The sequence below is a fragment of the Perognathus longimembris genome, chromosome 1 (genome assembly GCF_023159225.1).
Source record: "Perognathus longimembris pacificus isolate PPM17 chromosome 1, ASM2315922v1, whole genome shotgun sequence".
In the NCBI taxonomy this organism is placed as follows: domain Eukaryota; kingdom Metazoa; phylum Chordata; class Mammalia; order Rodentia; family Heteromyidae; genus Perognathus; species Perognathus longimembris.
In genome coordinates, this window is record NC_063161.1 from 18,078,144 (window position 1) to 18,096,888 (window position 18,745).

Sequence of the window (18,745 nt, forward strand, 5' to 3'; positions counted from 1 at the left end):
CTCCAATACAGTAACAGTGTCTCTTTGCTCACAGACAGATACTCACAGAGGACTTTCACCAGGCATCTTCAACAAGCCAGTCTGTCTGGCCTTTTGTTCTATGTCCTCACTGATGACTCAAGGTTAGGAGGTTATAAAATATTTAACTGTGGGTCTGATTACTGAACACTCTGGCATCCCATTCAGCACCAAACAATTTTTATCCTGACTAATCACATCTGTAAATTACAGAGTGCATAGGCATTCATGATTATGACAATATCAAGAGGGGTCATCTTAACACTCCTTTATGGGGGCCTTGTCTTGACCCCTATCTTCCATCCTCACCCCACCCCACTTTTTCCCTGCTTCATAACTCTAAAATGAAGTAGAAAATAAAATAACCTTGAGAACCAACCACGTAACTTGGGGGAAACAAAATTCTTCTGAAAAATGGGATGACTATGTCAGTGGTCTTCTTAAGGAAACCAAAACTGTCCCAGTTAGGCACCTTAGTCAAGAAGTAGGGTACACCAAAAGAAAAAGGCCCTCCCCGCTCCCTATTCACCTGGGGGAGGGCTTTGTGCTTCTCAGGCCCACCAGGGAAGCATTTCATAAATGTGAAAAGCGATTTACTAAATGAGTGGCAATTTTCTTAATTAATTGTTCCCCAGCCTTTGTGAGGATAATTATGAGTAATTTCAGAGGCAAAAAGGACTTACGAAGCCAGCAACAACTTGTCCACAAACAACAAACTTTAGAGGTTCACAGATGCTTCTTATGTCACTAGACTGAAGTAGGAACTGTAAAAGGGAGATGAAGAACTGGATGAATATTTTACACACACACACAAAAAAAAACACAAAAAAAACAGCCCTAACCAACCATTGGACACTTCCTTCCAACACCTTCCACAAAAACCTGGCTGATGGGTCACATTGTCTTCTTGTTTTTTATGTACTGTTAGTGGGGCATTCACGAATGATGAATAATCAAGAAAAAATAGCACTTTAGAACTTCTTGTAATGAGTGGCTAAATTAATCATAGGCTGCTCAAATTCAACTCAAATGGGAATTCACTGAAAACATAGATTATAAGAAGTATCAGAAAGTTACCTTTCTTTACTTGGAAAAAAGGGCATTTATTTCTTAAAATAGCATACAAGTTTGAAAAAAGAAGAGTAACAGTTGTTCTACCAGTGATATTTTTGTTTGTTTTTCTGTAGGATAGGATCAGACTTTTCCATTTGCCTTTCTTTTTTACATTCTTTTTCATAATAACTTTGAAGATTACAAAAACATTGAGGCTATGGATATTAAACAGTGATTACTTAAGTATGGAGAGCAGAATTGTACAGGAGGAACTAGGCCTGAGAATTACAAAATCCTGTCTCCAAATCCCAGATCTACCACTAGCTCTGGACTAGGTAGTTTAGAATACTATATGCTTCCATTTCTTCACCTCTTTTTAAAACAAAGACAATGATGTTTACCTCATATGGCTACTACACTCATTAGAAAAATTGCTTGCTCCATGCTATACCAGGTTTATAGAGATATCTTAGTTTAAATGTTTAATGGTCACAAACCTCAAGTCTTGACTGGTCCTTTTAATGTTATGGAGGTGTTTGAAGACTTAGCGAACCTCACAATAAAAACATTGTAGACAAGAATATCCAGCTGGCATGCTCAGATCCAGCACCACTATGCTGACAAGAGGATCAAGGTGGCAAAGCCGGTGGTGGAGATGGACGGTGACAAGATGCCTCGAATCATCTGGCAGTTCATTAAGGAGAAGCTCATCCTGCCCCATGTGGATGTCCAGCTCAAGTATTTCCATCTTGGGCTCCCGAACCCCGACCAGACCAATGACCAGGTTACCATCAACTCTGCATTGGCCACCCAGAAGTACAGTGTTGCCGTCAAGTGTGCCACCATCACTCCCGACGAGGCCTGAGTGGAAGAGAAGTTGAAGAAGATGTGGAAGAGCCCTAACGGAACCATCCAGAACATCCTGGGGAGCGGGGGACTGTCTTCCAGGAGCCCATCATTTGCAAAAACATCCCCCGTCTTGTACCTGGCTGGACCAAACCCATCACCATTGGCAGGCATGCTCATGGCGATCAGTACAAGTCCACAGACTTGTGGTGGATTGGGCTGACACGTTCAAGACGGTCTTCACCCCCAAAAGATGGCAGCGGTGCCAAGGAGTGGGAGGTGTACAACTTTCCTGCGGGTGGTGTGGGCATGGGCATGCACAATACAGATGAGGCTTTGGTTTTCTTGGCCTGATGACATCCGTGCTCATCTGCCCGGATAGGAAGACAATAGAGGCAGAGGCTGCTCACGGGATGGTCACCTGCCCCTATGGGGAGTACCAGAAGTGTGAAGCTGAATGAACACTACCTGAACACCACAGACTTCTTGGATGCCATCCAGAATAACCTGGACAGAGCTCTGGGCCAGCCATAGAGGAGGCGCTGCCTGGCCACGGGGTGGACCAGCCCTGGCCCTCAGACCCTCCCCACATGTGTTAGGGCTGAGCCTCACAGCCCCACTCTTTGGAGGCCTTTCTAGGGGACAATTGGTTTGTAATGAGATGTTTTCGAAAGTACAAGTGGGAAGATGGCGGAGGAGCAGCAGAGCCCTAGCTGAGCTCCCTCCGACATCACAGTTTTCTCACCCCATAGAAACTTTTACTCCTAGAAATACAGCTAGAGTAAGTTCTAACAGTACACGGATTCTGGTCAGGAAGGAAAAATCGACTTTGCTGGTCTGAAAACACAGATTTGAGCTCCAGGCGGCGTCCCGCGGCTGTGCCAGTGCCGGCGCTGGCACAGCGCCCGGCACAGCAACCTGCACTCCGCGCAGCTAAAGCACACAGTGAAGACCAGGGAGAAATCCTCCAGACGGCAGCTGAGCACGGACGACCTGAAATCGCAGAGAAAACGTGAGTACCCCACGAAAGATATTCTCACTCACGCCCACAGAGCAGCTTCTGGAAGGCAGCCCTTCCCCCACCGCCAGAGCAAAGCGCCATCTTTGCCACTGGCATAGGGTCAGACCAGATTGGAACTAAAGCGGGCCTGGGGAAAGCGAGGTCAAAGTAACCATCTTTGAAAAGGGCAAGAGGGACCGACCAGTGAGAGCCAGCTCCGCCCAGGAGAACGCCCCCTGCCCAGGCGGGAGGCATGTCCTGGGCCTTGGCTTAGCCAGAGGTGCCCCGTCCTGCCTGCCGGAATTTCTAAATTTAAAGCGAAAGCTGCGAGCAGCTACCAGGGGCACAGAAACACCAGACGGGGGAACAAACAGTTCCTGGGATAGCTAAACGGTCCCATCACAGAGGAAGCCCAATTCCCAGCCCGAAACGGAGCTGCATTCCATAGCCACCTCCGCCAAGGAGGCCGCCTCCCCCAGGCAAGCAACTTTCAGCCGGGTAAAACAGGCCAGAGGCGCCCCGCCCTGCTGAGTCCACAGCCTATTCAAAGCCAGGCATCAAAGGCAGTGGCACCACAGCAGACAGAGGAGCCACAGTTCACGAGACTGCTCACGTCCCCATCTACAGAGGATGCCCAAGCCTACCTGCAAGCTGTGTGAACCACAGAGACCCAGGATTGCACCAACAGGGGGGAAGGGTCAGCACAGAACCACCCCTTGCAAACTGAAATCAAGTCAAACCAGCCAATCAGGACAATAGACTGCAGACCATCGCAAGGAAACCAGAGACTGGGGAAAAACTACCCAAACAAGGAGGACTCCATTTTTTTTTTCTTTTCAAACATTTTTTAAACTTTAAAAAAAAAAAATTTCTTTTTAATTTTTTCACTTCTGAAACGTCGTTGGTTTTTTTGTTTGTTTGTTTTCCATTTTTACCAGTTTGTTTTATCAAGTTTTTTTTTGTTTGTTTGTTTGGGTTGTTCCTTTTCTGTTTTTTTTTTCTTTTTTTTTATTTTTTAAATAATTTTTCTCTGTTTTGTGCATCTGTCTTCCAGTATTTTTACTTTATTTCTCTCTTTGCGTTCTCTTTAAAAATTACTTTCCTATGAATAACACCTCCACTCTTTTCTGCTAACTCTCCATTGTCTGTCATTTTAACCTTGTTCTTTCTACTGATTCTACTCTTCTCCACATTTCCACGTCACTGAAACTAAACCAAAATCACCACCACCACCCCAATACATTTTACTCTATTCTCTTTACTACCTCCAACTTACCCTCCTGACTTACTGCCTGGACCTCCAGGTTCCATTGACACCTGGTTATTGGATAGAGGCTATCCCAGCTTAATCTGAGTGAATCAAAGGGGTTCATAGAGAAAGTCAGTCCTAAAAGAACTTAATATAAAAACAAGAATTGCATATAGGGTTGTAACAGTAAATAAGTAACTACTGAATACAGGGCCCAGGATCGGTTGTTATATTGAAATTGTATTCTTTAGGAACACCAAATCTAATTTTATAGACAGGTATACAAGGTATCTGTATATAATTGTGAACTTGTAAGATTTACACAACAGTGCTTGGTAAGGGCTGCGTTGGGTCTTAAACGGTGCTCACAGGTGCTGGTAGACTGGCATTCCTATTTCAAATGGGCAGAAGGAACACAAGAAAGATGGCAAAAAAATGAAGTCTTATCCCCCACTCGAAAGTACGAGTGCCTTCCACCCCTCCTCCCGGTGTGCTTTACCTCAGCTGGTCAGTGTGCTCCACACTGTCATTTTTACTGCCTTGAACACATGGGGTCCTATGTAGCTACTAAAAAGCTCTTTAGAAAATATATATATATATATATATATATATATATATATATATATATATATCCAGCTAAGGAAGAATCACAAGGTGACTAAGACAAGGTTTGGGATGTAGTAGATGTTGTCTTTGCCCTGCCATTTATACTAAGCCTTAAACAAAATGTCTGCTCCAGGCTTGTTTCTTCATCAGTAAAAGCCAGTACAAACAGTACTTGCTGCTGTGACTTCACACATTTGGTAGGGTGAATAAAATGGTGTTCTTAGTAAGGGTTGAAAGTGAGAAGTATAATTCTTAAGCATAATACAAGAGCATGGGTCATTTTTCCCCCTCAACTTGACACATGCCAAACTTGTTTCTTTGTACCAGAATGTTTTTCTGTTACTATTTTTTTGAACAAGTTCTCAAAGATGACTGTCTTATAACAATAAAAAATGTATATGTGGGTGTGTATACACATCTATTTAAATAATATGCATGAAATATAAAACTATACAAGATTTCTAAATTTTTATTTAGCATGTATTTATAATGTATGTACATGCATTGCTGGGGATCAAATCCACAGATCTACCCATGCTAGGCAAGTGCTCAGCCACAACTATCCCCTAAAATTTATTTCAGCATTTTTCTGTCTTTCAAAGATTGCCAACCTCTCCTAAAATAGAAACCTAAAAGGCTCTTTGGCAATTCTTAAAAGTAGATGAAAGTAAGGTATACTTCAAAAACAAAAACTAATATTTACTAAGTAACTATGATGTATCAGAAATGTTTTTCACTTTTACTTTCACTTCTCTCATTCTCAGAATTCTCTTTTAGGTACCAAAATTCTGTCTGCAGGTGAGGAAACTTAAGGCACATCAAGTCTAAATGTATGTTCAGGTCACAGAGCCATACATGACCAGAATTTAAATTCAGGCTGTCTGTAGTATTCCAGAATTTTCCTTCTTTATCTCTACACATTTTTTGTTGGTCATGGGGCTTGAACTCTAGGCCTAGGCTCTTCAGCTCAAGGCTAGACCTCTACCATTTGATCCACAGTACCACTTCCCACATTTTTTATTTATATTTTGTATTGTAGGTGCTCCATCTTATTAATGAGTTGAGCTTCAAACTATACCAGGCATCAAAGAAAAATAAATAACTAGATGAAGCTGTCTGTCTCAAAGGATATCTCAATAACACCCTAGAATTAAGATAATTTATAATATACAACACATATATACATCTTGCTTTGGTACCAATTCCATGCAAAGTATGTAGAAAACAGAAAATAATGTAGAAAGTAAGGTTACTGTTTGAGATGATTTGTGACAAGGGCCAAAGAATAGGAATATATATGCATGAGGGACAAGGCAACAAACAGTACAAGAAATGTATCCAATGCCCAACGTATGATACTGTAACATCTCTGTACATCAGTTTGATAATAAAAATTTGAGAAAAAAAAAATATATATTTTTTTTAAAGAGAGGCAAGATGTGACTGTGTTGGGGAGGTGTTTGTAAGGAATTTAGGAGAGACTACAAGGTCCTCAAGTGTGACATCAAGCATTCTTAAGGGAAGTTGCTTACTTGAAAGAGGTAAAGAAAATTTACAGATAAGTAGGTGGTGGTTTTACATTCCCTGTTTTCCTTGCTTAACTCAAATACAAATTTAAAATACACAGCAGAAAAATGGACACATCTGGACTAAGTATTCTTCATCAGGAGCTATCAACAGCTGTCTCCATGTGGTCCCCATTGCACCAAGTATGGCAAAAGAAAAGGGAACAGAAGGAAATGGTGTTGTCTTAAGGGGAAATTTCACCATCTAAGAAGTTTCACAACTATAGATAGAATTTAGAAAATGGATAGAGGACTTGACAATTAAATTAACATTTTCTGCAAATATAAAGAGTAAAATATATATTTCCAAGCTATTTAGAAATGAGAGCAAAAATATCCCACCAATCTCTCATTAACTAGAAACAAGGGGTAGTTTGTGCTTTGTGAAAGGGCCACATCACTGATGTTGGGATCCATTTGCCTTCGTTTCTGGATTCAGCTCTGTACTCATTTGCATTTTGGCTTCCTTCTGAGACAGGCCACACGAAGGCTGTAGTACTTCTAGACATTTCATAACTTCAAGAGAACTTAAAAAGAAAAATAACACCTCCTAACCCCCACCCCCAAAAGAGAGAGGGGAAAGTAGCATTAAGTGTCCTTGACAATCATTGATTTGAATCTTTCATGTTTTATATGCCTACTTTCAAACCACTTGCTGGTGGGTTCAACCTAAGTTGCAGGTTCTGCTTCTAGAGTTAGGAACCAAGAGTCAGTTTCCTATGAGCTAATAGTGGGGAAGGTCCATTACCCTAAATAAAAATAGGATATGCCTGCTCCAAAAACAGAGAACCAGAGCTCCACAGGACACTCAAAGATGGCCACCCTGAGGGCTGCTCTTGAGCAGTTGTTTATTGTATATAGGAATATACAATAAAGATTCACACAAATATGTATTCATATGTGTATTTATATATGTATCTGTACATATATTATTTGTATATATATATATATATATGCCCAAAGACACAATGCATTCTTTTCTTATTGTTGAGTCAATCAATTTTAGATTACATCCGTTAGAGCCCATGAAGTTCTGAAGCTAAGCGTTGTATATAAAACTTTTTAATGAAAAAGAATAAACATTATGGATTTCATTGTTTACTCCTAACCTAGCATGGGGTTGATTGGTCATTGCAATGAATTACAAATTTTGACAAATTTGATGATCTTATTAAAGGTACTAACTTAATGAACTTAAAGTATTTTTTTTCCTTGATCAAGAAAAGACAAAATAAAACAACCCTAGGGTGAAATAAAAAAAATCATTTATCGAAAATTAGATTTTGTTTTATTAATTTCCCAGGGCTTCTATATCAAAGTATCACAAACTTTGGAAATTTAAGAGAACAATTTAAGAGAGTGTGTTCTCTCATGGCTGTAGAAGCTAGAAATTCAACAGGAGGGTATCATTAGGGCTTCTTGGGGGATCAGGCTGATAATCAGCCCTGAGCTTGCCTCCTAGCTGCTAATAGTGTCGGGCAGCCCTTGTGTCTCTGTGCTTGCAGCCGTTTCTCTCCAGTCTCTCTCCATTATCCCATCCCATGACAGTCCATGTCTTCACAGGCATTATCCCTCTGTTTCTTTCTCTCTATGTCTCTTTTCTTCTTAAGAGGATGCCAGTCATATTGGTTGATGGCCCACTATTCCATAACCTGTTTTGAAACAGTTACATTCACAGGGAATTGGGGTTTGAATTTCAATCTTATGAGGCACATTTAACCCATGAGAATTTTTTACCAATAAGCTGAAGACAGGGTATTAAATTCTAAGGTGGACCATGGAAAGCCATGAGAGTCACTTTTAAGATGGCTTCTCCTGGAGTCTTAGCTTGTTCTTCAATGGGTTGCATATTGTATATGGAATCTTTCTTATATATCTGTGCTGGAGTAATACAGTCACGTTGACTTTCCAATCTCTCCCCACCCTCATACACACAAGTATAAACATATCTACTTACCTACCATAGGAAACTCTTTATTGTTACTAATGTTTGTCTTGTCTGTCTCTCAATGACCTTTTTTCTCACACTCAGTCTGTAATGCTATGCCCCTTTATGATCATTTAGATTACTGCTCAGCATCTCTTTATTATAAAAAGAGAATATGGCTGAGCCCCCTGCCACTGTGGGAAGAGGATTTTCCTCCATATATTCACATTGGGTCTGGAAAAATGACTTCTTTTGAATAATGGAAAATGTGTCCTTCTAGTGTTATACAGAAGTTTTGAGCTCTTTCCACCAACATTAGCTGTTCATGTTGTTCCCACTCTTCCAGAAAGCCATCCTCTTAAAATTAGTGTATTTATCTATGCATTCAGTCTATGGGTCACAAACTAGGCTATGACTTATCCTCTTTTAGCTAATGTACAAGTAATAAGGTTCAGAGGTTCCGGGCTTAATGGATTATGACCTGATGTTTAACATGCACAAGGACCTAGGTTCAATTCCTGGCACCAAAAGGTGCTAGCCTTGGAAAAATTACTTATGATAGGCAAATCTCTTGTACTTCAATTCTTGTGATTTGGATAATAACAAAGCATCTCATAGACATTCCATTTAATAGCAGTTAGAATGATGCCAGGCACATGGTTAACATGCTGTAAATATTCATCTTTATCATTGTTGTTGTTATATTACCATTCACTGTTGTATCCCAAAACCTAGGACAGTATCCAGCACATAATTAACACTCAATAAGTCACTTCTAAGTAACTCATTGATTGAATAAATATAAATGAAGAAAGAGTGTCATTGTCTATCAAAGTCAATAATCTCATTTCGAGGTGAAAAATTAGTCTGATTTCATTTCCCAAGAACTAGGCCAACTGTCTAAATGACTTAGATCCCAAAGAGAGCTATTATATATGCGAATTATACAGAGAACCAGTCTGATCATTTTCTGAACCTTGCTCAGGAAGCCAAAGTATGTCACAAGGTGAAAGCTCCAAGGAAATCAATTTCAGAGTGTGAAGGAAAATCTTCAGAGCTTTCCATTCCCAGGAGCTACCTGGTGTGGTCCCTACACAGGGAGGCTAACTCAGACAGAGCATCTCCCCAGTGTGGTCCAGCATTGTTTGGAAGACCAACCCAACATCTCCATGAAAAATGTGGCTCTGTAATGCCCCTCAGGGCATCATCATCTGGGCCTAGGTATTGAGATTGCCTGGGTGTGAGGAAGGGTCTAGGTTTACTTTTTCTTGATCTCTTGGAATCGCTCTAATGATACTTTTTCTCTGTTTTCAACATCCATGTGTGACTTTTACTGTATCCCCATTGCAAACGGATAGGAGCAGTCTGTTAGCCAGCTTACTATTGCTGTGACAAAAACCTGAGTGAATCAGCTTAAAGGAACAACGACAAATGTTGGCTAATGGTTTCAGCTCTCTGGTCATTTAGTTCAATTATATCTGGGAATGTAGTGAGGCTGAGCATCCTACTAGAAAACAAGTAGGGAATATATTTGCTCACTTCATGGTCGCCAGGAAAGATAGGTAGCAAGTGGGGGAAGGGGAGAAGAGATGCAGGTATAAATTATACCCTGCAAAGGCACATTCCCAATAACCTAGTTATCTCCAACAAGGCACCAAATCCTAAAGTTTCAACTACCTCTAGGTTCCCATTGAGTCATGAATCCATAGGTGGATTAATTCTTTCATGAGGTCAGAACCTTCATAGTCCCATCAATTCTAAATTGTTCCTCTTCTGAACTTTGCTACATTTGACCAGGCCTTCTACATGAACTTCTAAGGGTATATTTAGTTTCAAAAGGAGAATGCAGTCATAATATTCAATGGACAGCCTTTGAAACTAGAAAAATTGAAGGGATGGGTGGGGTTGGGGGGGAATGGGGAGAACAATAAAAGAAGTGATATTGATCAATATACATGGCACTCACAAACTGACATATTGAATTGTAATCCCTCTTAAAACTACTTAACAATAATCAAAATACAATGTTGTTGTTTTTTAAAAAAAGATCTAGACACAATCCAACCACAAGTAAATATCAGGATGATTCAATACCTTCTCAAGATTTAAATGGTGACTGATATATGCCTCTCCTCATCAAAGCAGAAAAAAACTAATTTCTATATTATATCTCTCCATATTACTTATACTTGCATTGTCCAATTAAATAATAAAAAATTAGGAGCTGCATTCTGTTTTAAGTCACCTAGAGTTGGAGCAACATTAAAATCAAAACAACCTCCTATCTGTGCTTATTTTCACATTCAGCTACCACAGATGCCTCAAGTGATCATTCAAAACCATCGCCAGGGATGATTTGCAACTTTTTTTAATGCTGCTGAACAGAAACCTGGTAACAATTCACCACAACTGGAAACAGCACTGAGTAAATAGAGCCTGGCCTCTCAATTACTCAGTGTTATCCTGCTATTAACAAAGGCTGGGATCCTGTGCTCTGAGCAGGGTGGCTGCATTTCTAGGCCATAACAAGGATGGCAGGGTGAGGACGCTCACTGCAAGATTACAAGCTGACTGTCACCTCTGCAGTTTCACTCTGTGGAGTGAGGAGAAGACACTTCAAGAGCAGCATGACCCAAGTGAGCAGAGCCTGGGAAATCATGGAGTCTTGTCACTTTCCCATGGTGACATATTTCAAGACTACAAACAAATCATTCACTTCCACCTGCTCCTGCTCTGATTTGTCCTCGAGGCAAAGAGGGCATTAAAAAATAAATAAAACCTACTGCGAACTATGATTTTTAAAAATCTTTATTGATTTTTAGCACTTCCATCATTTAATTAGTTTTAATTTACCATTATTAACAGGTTAAAAAAAGCAGGTATCCTTTTAAAAACTTCCTTTGGGGACATATTTCAGAATTTTATAAGATGGTCACTATTCAAAATGGAAAGACATGGAAAAAATTATATTAAGCAAAGCAAACCACAGCCAAAGAAACAACCTGCATGGTTTCCCTCATTTGTAATAACTAGAATATATCTATTTTATTCTTAGCAGAGGACCACAATAGCTCAATATCTAGGTACGTATGACCATATAAAATGAAGCTTATCAGAGAGGGAAGATGGCGCCGCCACAGTAGGGAGGCACCCCAACTCGCTCCAACTGAATAGCGAGCTGGGAACTCCAGCACCCAACATCCCATCAAGAATCCAGCAAAACCAGCAGCCAGAAGCAACAGAGAAACTCAGGAAATGAAAAAGAACAAAAAAAAGAAGAGCTTATAGACTGCATGGAACCAGAAAATCTCCGGGGTACCCCCCCCCCCCGACCTGCCGACCCTGGCCCGAATAGGGCCAGGCTGGGAAAGGGGACCAGCAAACTAACTGCCAAAAAGTCACACTAGGACCGCAGAGTCCAGACAGCAGGAGCTCCACAGACCCCAGACTGAGTGCAAACCGACCAAGACAGCAAGGGACTAACAGCAGGGATCAGACGTAAGCAGCAGGGGAACCTGGCAGTGCAGAAGGGGAGAGCCGGGGCCACCACCACCAAACAACCAATTGCCGCACCTCAGCACCACAGCCCCGAAAAGCCCACGGCAGCGCAGGACACACACACAACCCAGGACCAGTAAGTTCCCCATTACCCCTCCCCCATGGGAGACCAGCTCTGGCAGAGACCCAAAAACTACAAAGAAGCTAGAGCTCCCTCCCTCCCCCTCCCTACACCAAGGGAGCCACAAATCAGACTGCAAAAGGTCCCTACAGACTCTGGGAGGACACAGGAGCTAGCAGGGGAGGGGTAGAGCAGTGCCAAGGCAGCAGAGGAGCCTGAACCAGCCGCACAGGCCCCGGCCCCACCCCCTCCCCAACAGGGGCCCGGGCATTGGAAGCCCCACCTGAGGTGCCTGGTCCTCGTGGACTTTTTGAACAGCAATCACAGGCTCGCTGGTGGGCAATACCAGCCCAGCAGGGACACCTGGGCCCGAACACACGCTCCCCTCGCAGCTGAGGCGCAGAGTCTGTGGGCGCTAACCCGCGCCCGGACACTTGGCCCTGCTGGGGTCCACTCATACTGCCCCACGCAGCAAACTTGTGAGAGGGCACAAGCACCCTCCAACAGCTCAGGGCAGCACGTCCCCAAAGGAAGCACTGGAGTTCCATGCACGCGCCCCCCCAAGGGCCAGCGTGGGCCAGCGTACTAGCCCTCCAGCAGGAGGACCTCCTGCCCAACCCTCTGCGAGAGCGCACAAGTTGGCAAGCTGCCCCCTCAGCAGAAACACCCGCTCTGATAGGCGCACTTCACACAGGTGGGCAGGGCCCCCAGCGGCAGCGCCTGCTCTGGTAGGCACACTCTGCACAGGTGGGCAGGGCCCCCCTGCGGCAGCGCCCGCTCTGATAGGCGCATTTCCCACAGGTGGGTGGGCCACCCCTCAACAACAACACTAGCCCTGGAGCAATCCACACAGGTGGGTGAGCCGCCTCTCAGCAGCAAATCTCAATATGAGAGGTGAGCTCCTCTGACCAAGGTACCGAGTGGAAAAAAGAACTAAAGAAGAGAAAAAGCCTCCACGCCACGCTGAATCAGCAACCCGCATACCCCCATCAGTGGCATGCTAGGGTCAGCACAACACAGCGGTAGGACACTATCCTGCAGAGAAAGACACAGAACCTACCCACACCCACGTGCAGTGAGGGTGACCACCCTGGCAACAACCAAGAAAGTCACGCTCACCCATTGGGCAGTAAGGTTCAACAGCCAAACTCAAACCCAGAGCCAGGACACAAACAAGTCTCCCACTGATGTAACAGCGGGAACCAGTACAAAGCCAAGCCAAGGTCGCCACCTACAGATCTCCAGATGCGCAAATCACAAAGAAATATTACAAATTACATGAAAGGGCAAGCCAACTCGCCAGCTCCAAAAAGCAGTAAGACCAAAGAGGAGATGGAGAATATAAAAGCAACTGAGGCTATGATAGCAGAAATGATGAAAAGCCTCAGAAACGAAATCAGAAAACATTTCCAGGAGTTTAGAATGGAAGTCTCGAAGGACTTTCAGGAAGCTAATAAAGAAATGGAAGCAAAAATGGATACAGTTCAAACCTCCGTTAAAGAATACCTTAACATCCTGAGAAGCGAAATGCACGAAAAAATAGATTTAAAATACAACTCTTTAAAGGGAGAAATTTCCACAATCAGAGCTGAGCTGGCAAACATAAATAGCTCCCTGACATCCATAAACTCCACACTTGAATCCATAGCACAAAAAATTGACCATATTGAAGCCAGAATCTCTCTCTTGGACGATAATGCAGCCGACAAGGACCAGAAAATTACCACACTCCAAGAAATGGTAAAGCTCCAGGGCAGACTAATCCAGGAGCTAGTGGACAAAGACAAGAGATATAATCTGCGCATAATTGGAATAGAAGAAGGAGCCGAATACCAGAGCAGAGGGCTTCAACATATTTTCAATAAAGTGATTGCAGAAAACTTCCCCAATCTCACAAGGGACCTCACCCAGGTAACTGAAGCCTATAGGATGCCTGGCAGACCAGACCCTAGAAAATGCTGGAACAGGCACATAATAATCAAGACTACAGATCTCAAGAATAAAGAGCAAATTTTGAATGCAGCCAAAGTGAAGAAAGAAATTTATTACAATAGGAAAAGGATCCGAATAACAGCAGACCTCTCCACACAAACCTACCACGTGCGAAGAGAATGGAAGAACACCATCCAAGTCCTACAGGCCAACAATTGCCAACCCAGAATAAGATATCCAGTGAAGCTGGAGTTCATATTCGAGAGGAAAACCAGATCTTTCCATAGCAAAGAAGATCTAAAGGAGTATGTGAATAAAAAACCAGCCCTACAGCGAATTCTAAGAGGGGAACCCCACCCAACAGAAATTGTACAGGACACACAGACAGAAACAGAAAGAAACTACAATAGCCAGAGCCCAACAGAAAGAGCAACTCACTAAAGACAAGGAAAAAAAAGGAGGGGAAAACAGCCTAACAGGAAAATGGAAGGGGAAAAAACTCTTATCCTTGATCTCTTTGAATGTAAATGGTATAACCTCTCTGATAAAGAGGAGCAGACTGGCAGAGTGGATCCACAAACAAAAAGTTGCCATCTGTTGTCTACAAGAGACCCATCTTACAGCAAGGGATAAAAACAGGCTCCGAATGAAAGGATGGAGCAAGATCTTCCAAGCAAACAAGCCTACCAAAACGGCAGGAGTAGCCATCCTGATCTCAGACAAGCTAGACTTCTCATTAAAATCAACTCAAAAAGACAAAGAAGGACACTACATTTTAATACAAGGAAAAATCCAGAACCAAGACATCACAGTGAAAAATGTATATTCACCAAACAAAAGAGGTCGTACATATGTCAAGCAAATTCTCACATAACTACAGAACAAGATAGACCCAAACACAATCATAGTGGGTGACTTTAATGGCCCACTCTCTCCAAGAGACAGATCCAACACCCAGAGGATTAGCAAGGGAGCTGAGGACCTACGTAACACCATATCCCAAATGGATCTGACAGACCTATACAGAATCTTCCACCCTACAGAGACCCAATACACCTTCTTCTCAGCAGCCCATGGATCATACTCCAAAATAGACCATGTCATAGCCCACACAAAGAACCTCAGCAAATACAAAAGTATTGACGTCATCCCATGTATTACATCTGACCACAGTGGAATAAAGGTAACCCTCAATAACAACGGTTACCACAGAGGCTATACACATTCTTGGAGGCTAAACCCCTCACTGTTATCTAACACTTGGGCCACAGAACAAATTAAAGATGAAATTAACGAATTCATAAGACACAATGACAATGAAAATACATCACAAAGGAACCTATGGGATACAGCTAAAGCAGTACTGAGGGGCAAGATCATTTCCCTCAGCACTCACATTAAAAGAATGGAAGCAGAGCAGGTAAATAACCTCATGATGAAACTAAAACAACTGGAGAAACAAGAAATGATCGAATCCAAAATGACTAGGAGGAGAGAGATCACAAAGTTTAAAGAAGAGATAAATCTGATTGAGAATAGAAAGACCATTCAACAAATAAATAAAACTAAAAGCTGGTTCTTTGAGAAAATAAATAAAATCGACAGACCCCTTGCAAGACTTACAAAAAAAAAGAAGAGAAGAGACTCATATATGTAAAATTAGGGACTCCACTGGAAAAATTACAACAAATACACACGATATTCAAACAATCATAAGGAGCTATTTCCAGAACCTCTACTCAGTAAAAAACAATAATTTTACAGAAATGGATCAATTCTTAGAGAAGTATAAACTCCCCAAACTGAACCAAGAAAAAAATAAATCAACTAAATAAACCAATAACTTACAGCGAAATACAGGGGGTAATCAAGAGCCTCCCAATAAAGAAAAGCCCAGGCCCAGATGGATTCACCACCAAATTCTATAAAACCTTTAGTGATGAGCTAATACCAATACTCCTCAACATCTTCCGCGAAATAGAAACAGAGGGAGAAATCCCAAACTCATTCTATGAAGCTAATATTATACTCATCCCCAAACCAGGCAAAGACACAACAACAAAAGAGAACTACAGACCAATATCACTAATGAACACAGACACAAAGCTCCTCAATAAAATATTAGCTAACAGGATCCAGAAAATGATCAAGAAAATTATACATCATGACCAAGTAGGCTTCATCCCACAGTCACAAGGATGGTTCAACATCCATAAATCAATCAATGTAATTCACCACATAAACAGAACTAAAATCAAGAATCACATTGTTGGGGCTGGGGATATGGCCTAGTGGCAAGAGTGCTTGCCTCGTATACATGAGGCCCTGGGTTCAATTCCCCAGCACCACATATACAGCGCCAGAAGGGGCGCTGTGGCTCAAGTGGCAGAGTGTTAGCCTTGAGCAAAAAGAAGCCAGGGACAGTGCTTAGGCCCTGAGCCCAGGTCCCAGGACTGACCAAAAAAAAAAAAAAAAGAATCACATTGTTATCTCAGTCATGCCCAAAAAGCCTTTGACAAAATACAACATCCATACTTATTAAAAGCTCTTGAGAGAACAGGAATGGATGAAACATTCCTCAAAACAGTAAAAGCCATATACAACAGACCAACTGCTAATGTAGTATTAAATGGGGAGAAAATAAAAATTATTCCCCCTAAACTCAGGAACAAGACAAGGATGCCCACCCTCCCCACTTCTTTTCAATATAGTGCTGGAATCCCTAGCCATAGCAATAAGGCAAGAGGAGGACATCAAAGGGATCCACATCGGCAAGGAAGAAATCAAGCTATCCCTATTCGCAGATGACATGATCTTATATCTGAAGGACCCAAAAAACTCAGTCCCCAAACTCCTATACATAATAAACCATTTTGGCAAAGTAGCAGATTACAAAATCAATCCACAAAAGTCATCAGCTTTTCTGTACACCAGCAATATACAAGCAGAAAAGGAAATTATGGAAATAATTCCTTTTACAGTAGCCAAAAAAGAATAAAGTACCTAGGGATCAACCTAACCAAAGACATGACGGACCTATTTAATGAGAACTATAAATAAAGGAAATCAAAGAAGACACAAGGAGATGGAAAGACCTCCCATGCTCATGGGTAGGCAGAATCAATATAGTGAAAATGGCCATATTGCCCAAATTGTTATACAAATTCAATGCAATCCCCATCAAAATCCCAGCTACATTCTTCACTGAAACAGAGAAAGCAACCCCTAAATTCATATGGAACAGCAAAAGACCTAGAATAGCCAAAGCAATTCTAGGCAAAAAAAGCAGTGCAGGAGGTATCACAATACCAGACTTCAAGCTCTACTATAGAGCCATCATAACAAAAACAGCCTGGTATTGGTATAAAAACAGACCTGAAGACCAATGGAATAGAATTGAAGACCCAGAAATAAAATCGCACTCTTACAGTCAGCTGATATTCTACAAAGGAGCTAAAGACATACAATGGAATAAACAGAGCCTCTTCAACTACTGGTGCTGGGAGAACTGGGCAGCCATATGCAGAAAAGCCATGCACCAAGATCAACTCAAAATGGATCAAGGACCTCAATATCAGACCTGAATCCTTGAAACTACTGAAGGATAGAGTAAGAAAGATGCTAGAACTTATAGGCACAGGAAGGAACTTCCTGAATAGAGTCCCAGGGGCACAACAAATAGGGGAGAGACTCGACAAATGGTACTACTACAAATTAAAAAGTTTCTGCACAGCTAAGGACATAGCTACCAAAATAGAAAGATAGCCAACCATATGGGAAAGGATCTTTACCAGCACAGCAACAGACAAAGGCCTAATATCTGTCATTTACAGATAACTCAAAAAACTAAGCAACTCCAAGCCCAGTAAATCAATTAGGAAATGGGCAAAGAGCTAAAGAGAGACTTCACAAGAGAAGAGATAAAAATGGCAAAGAAACATATGAGGAAATGTTCAACATCCCTGGCTGTAAAGGAAATGCAAATAAAAACAACCCTGAGATACCACCTCACTCCAGTTAGAATGGCCTATACTCTGAACTCAGGCAACAACAAATGCTGGAGGGGGAGCGGGGAAAGAGGAACCCTCCTCCATTGTTGGTGAGAGTGCAAATTAGTACAACCACTTTGGAGAACAGTATGGAGGTTTCTCAAAAAGCTCAACATAGACCTACCCTATGACCCAGCCATACCACTCCTGCTATCCTGAACAACAGGTCCCAAGATATCAAAAAACATCTGCACTTCCATGTTTATCGCTGCACAATTCACAATAGCCAAAATATGGAAACAACCCAGATGCCCCTCCACAGATGAATGGATCCAAAAAATATGGTACCTATACACAATGGAATACTACATAGCGATTATAAATGGTGAAATACTGGCATTCGCAGGGAAATGGTCAGACCTTGAACAAATAATGTTGACCGAGACAAGCCTAGAACACAGAAAACAAAGGGTCATGATCTCCCTGATATATGACTGTTAAGGTGGGGGGAGGGGGAGACAGTAGAGACCAGGTCTGTGAAACCAAAACTTCTTGTCAAATGGTATTTCCCACAGGTTTGGGCCAGCGACCCTATACTATGTAACTAAAATCAAACAACTACTCAACATATAAAGGTCAAAAATAGACCCTTCAGTGGATCACAATGGCTCAAAAGCTATGTATGTAATGTATGTTCATATAAGACTATTGTTGACATATTGTCTATTGTCAACATTACATTTAAAGCCCTAGGCGAATTTTCTTTGGCGTAGGCCACATGGCTACTGTATATATTCTTGGTACATTGTATATTGTATATATGTCTACCGACCTAGGGAAGGGAAAGAAAAACAGGGTGTAAGATATCACAAGAAATGTTCACACTGCCCTACTATGTAACTGTACCCTTTTTGCACAACACTTTGTCAAAAAATTTTTTC

The 18,745-nt window shown here is 41.9% G+C and overlaps 1 long non-coding RNA gene and 1 pseudogene across 1 annotated transcript; both read left to right on the forward strand.

The window, feature by feature from the left end:
* The first annotated feature begins 1,683 nt into the window (after window positions 1-1,683).
* On the forward strand, window positions 1,684-2,271 carry LOC125347426 (annotated as a pseudogene).
* Window positions 2,272-2,402: 131 nt separating this feature from the next.
* Window positions 2,403-4,746, forward strand: LOC125359873. The gene is made up of 2 exons (XR_007212618.1): window positions 2,403-2,590; window positions 4,628-4,746. It is a non-coding gene; the product is annotated as an uncharacterized LOC125359873 (long non-coding RNA).
* Window positions 4,747-18,745: the final 13,999 nt, after the last annotated feature.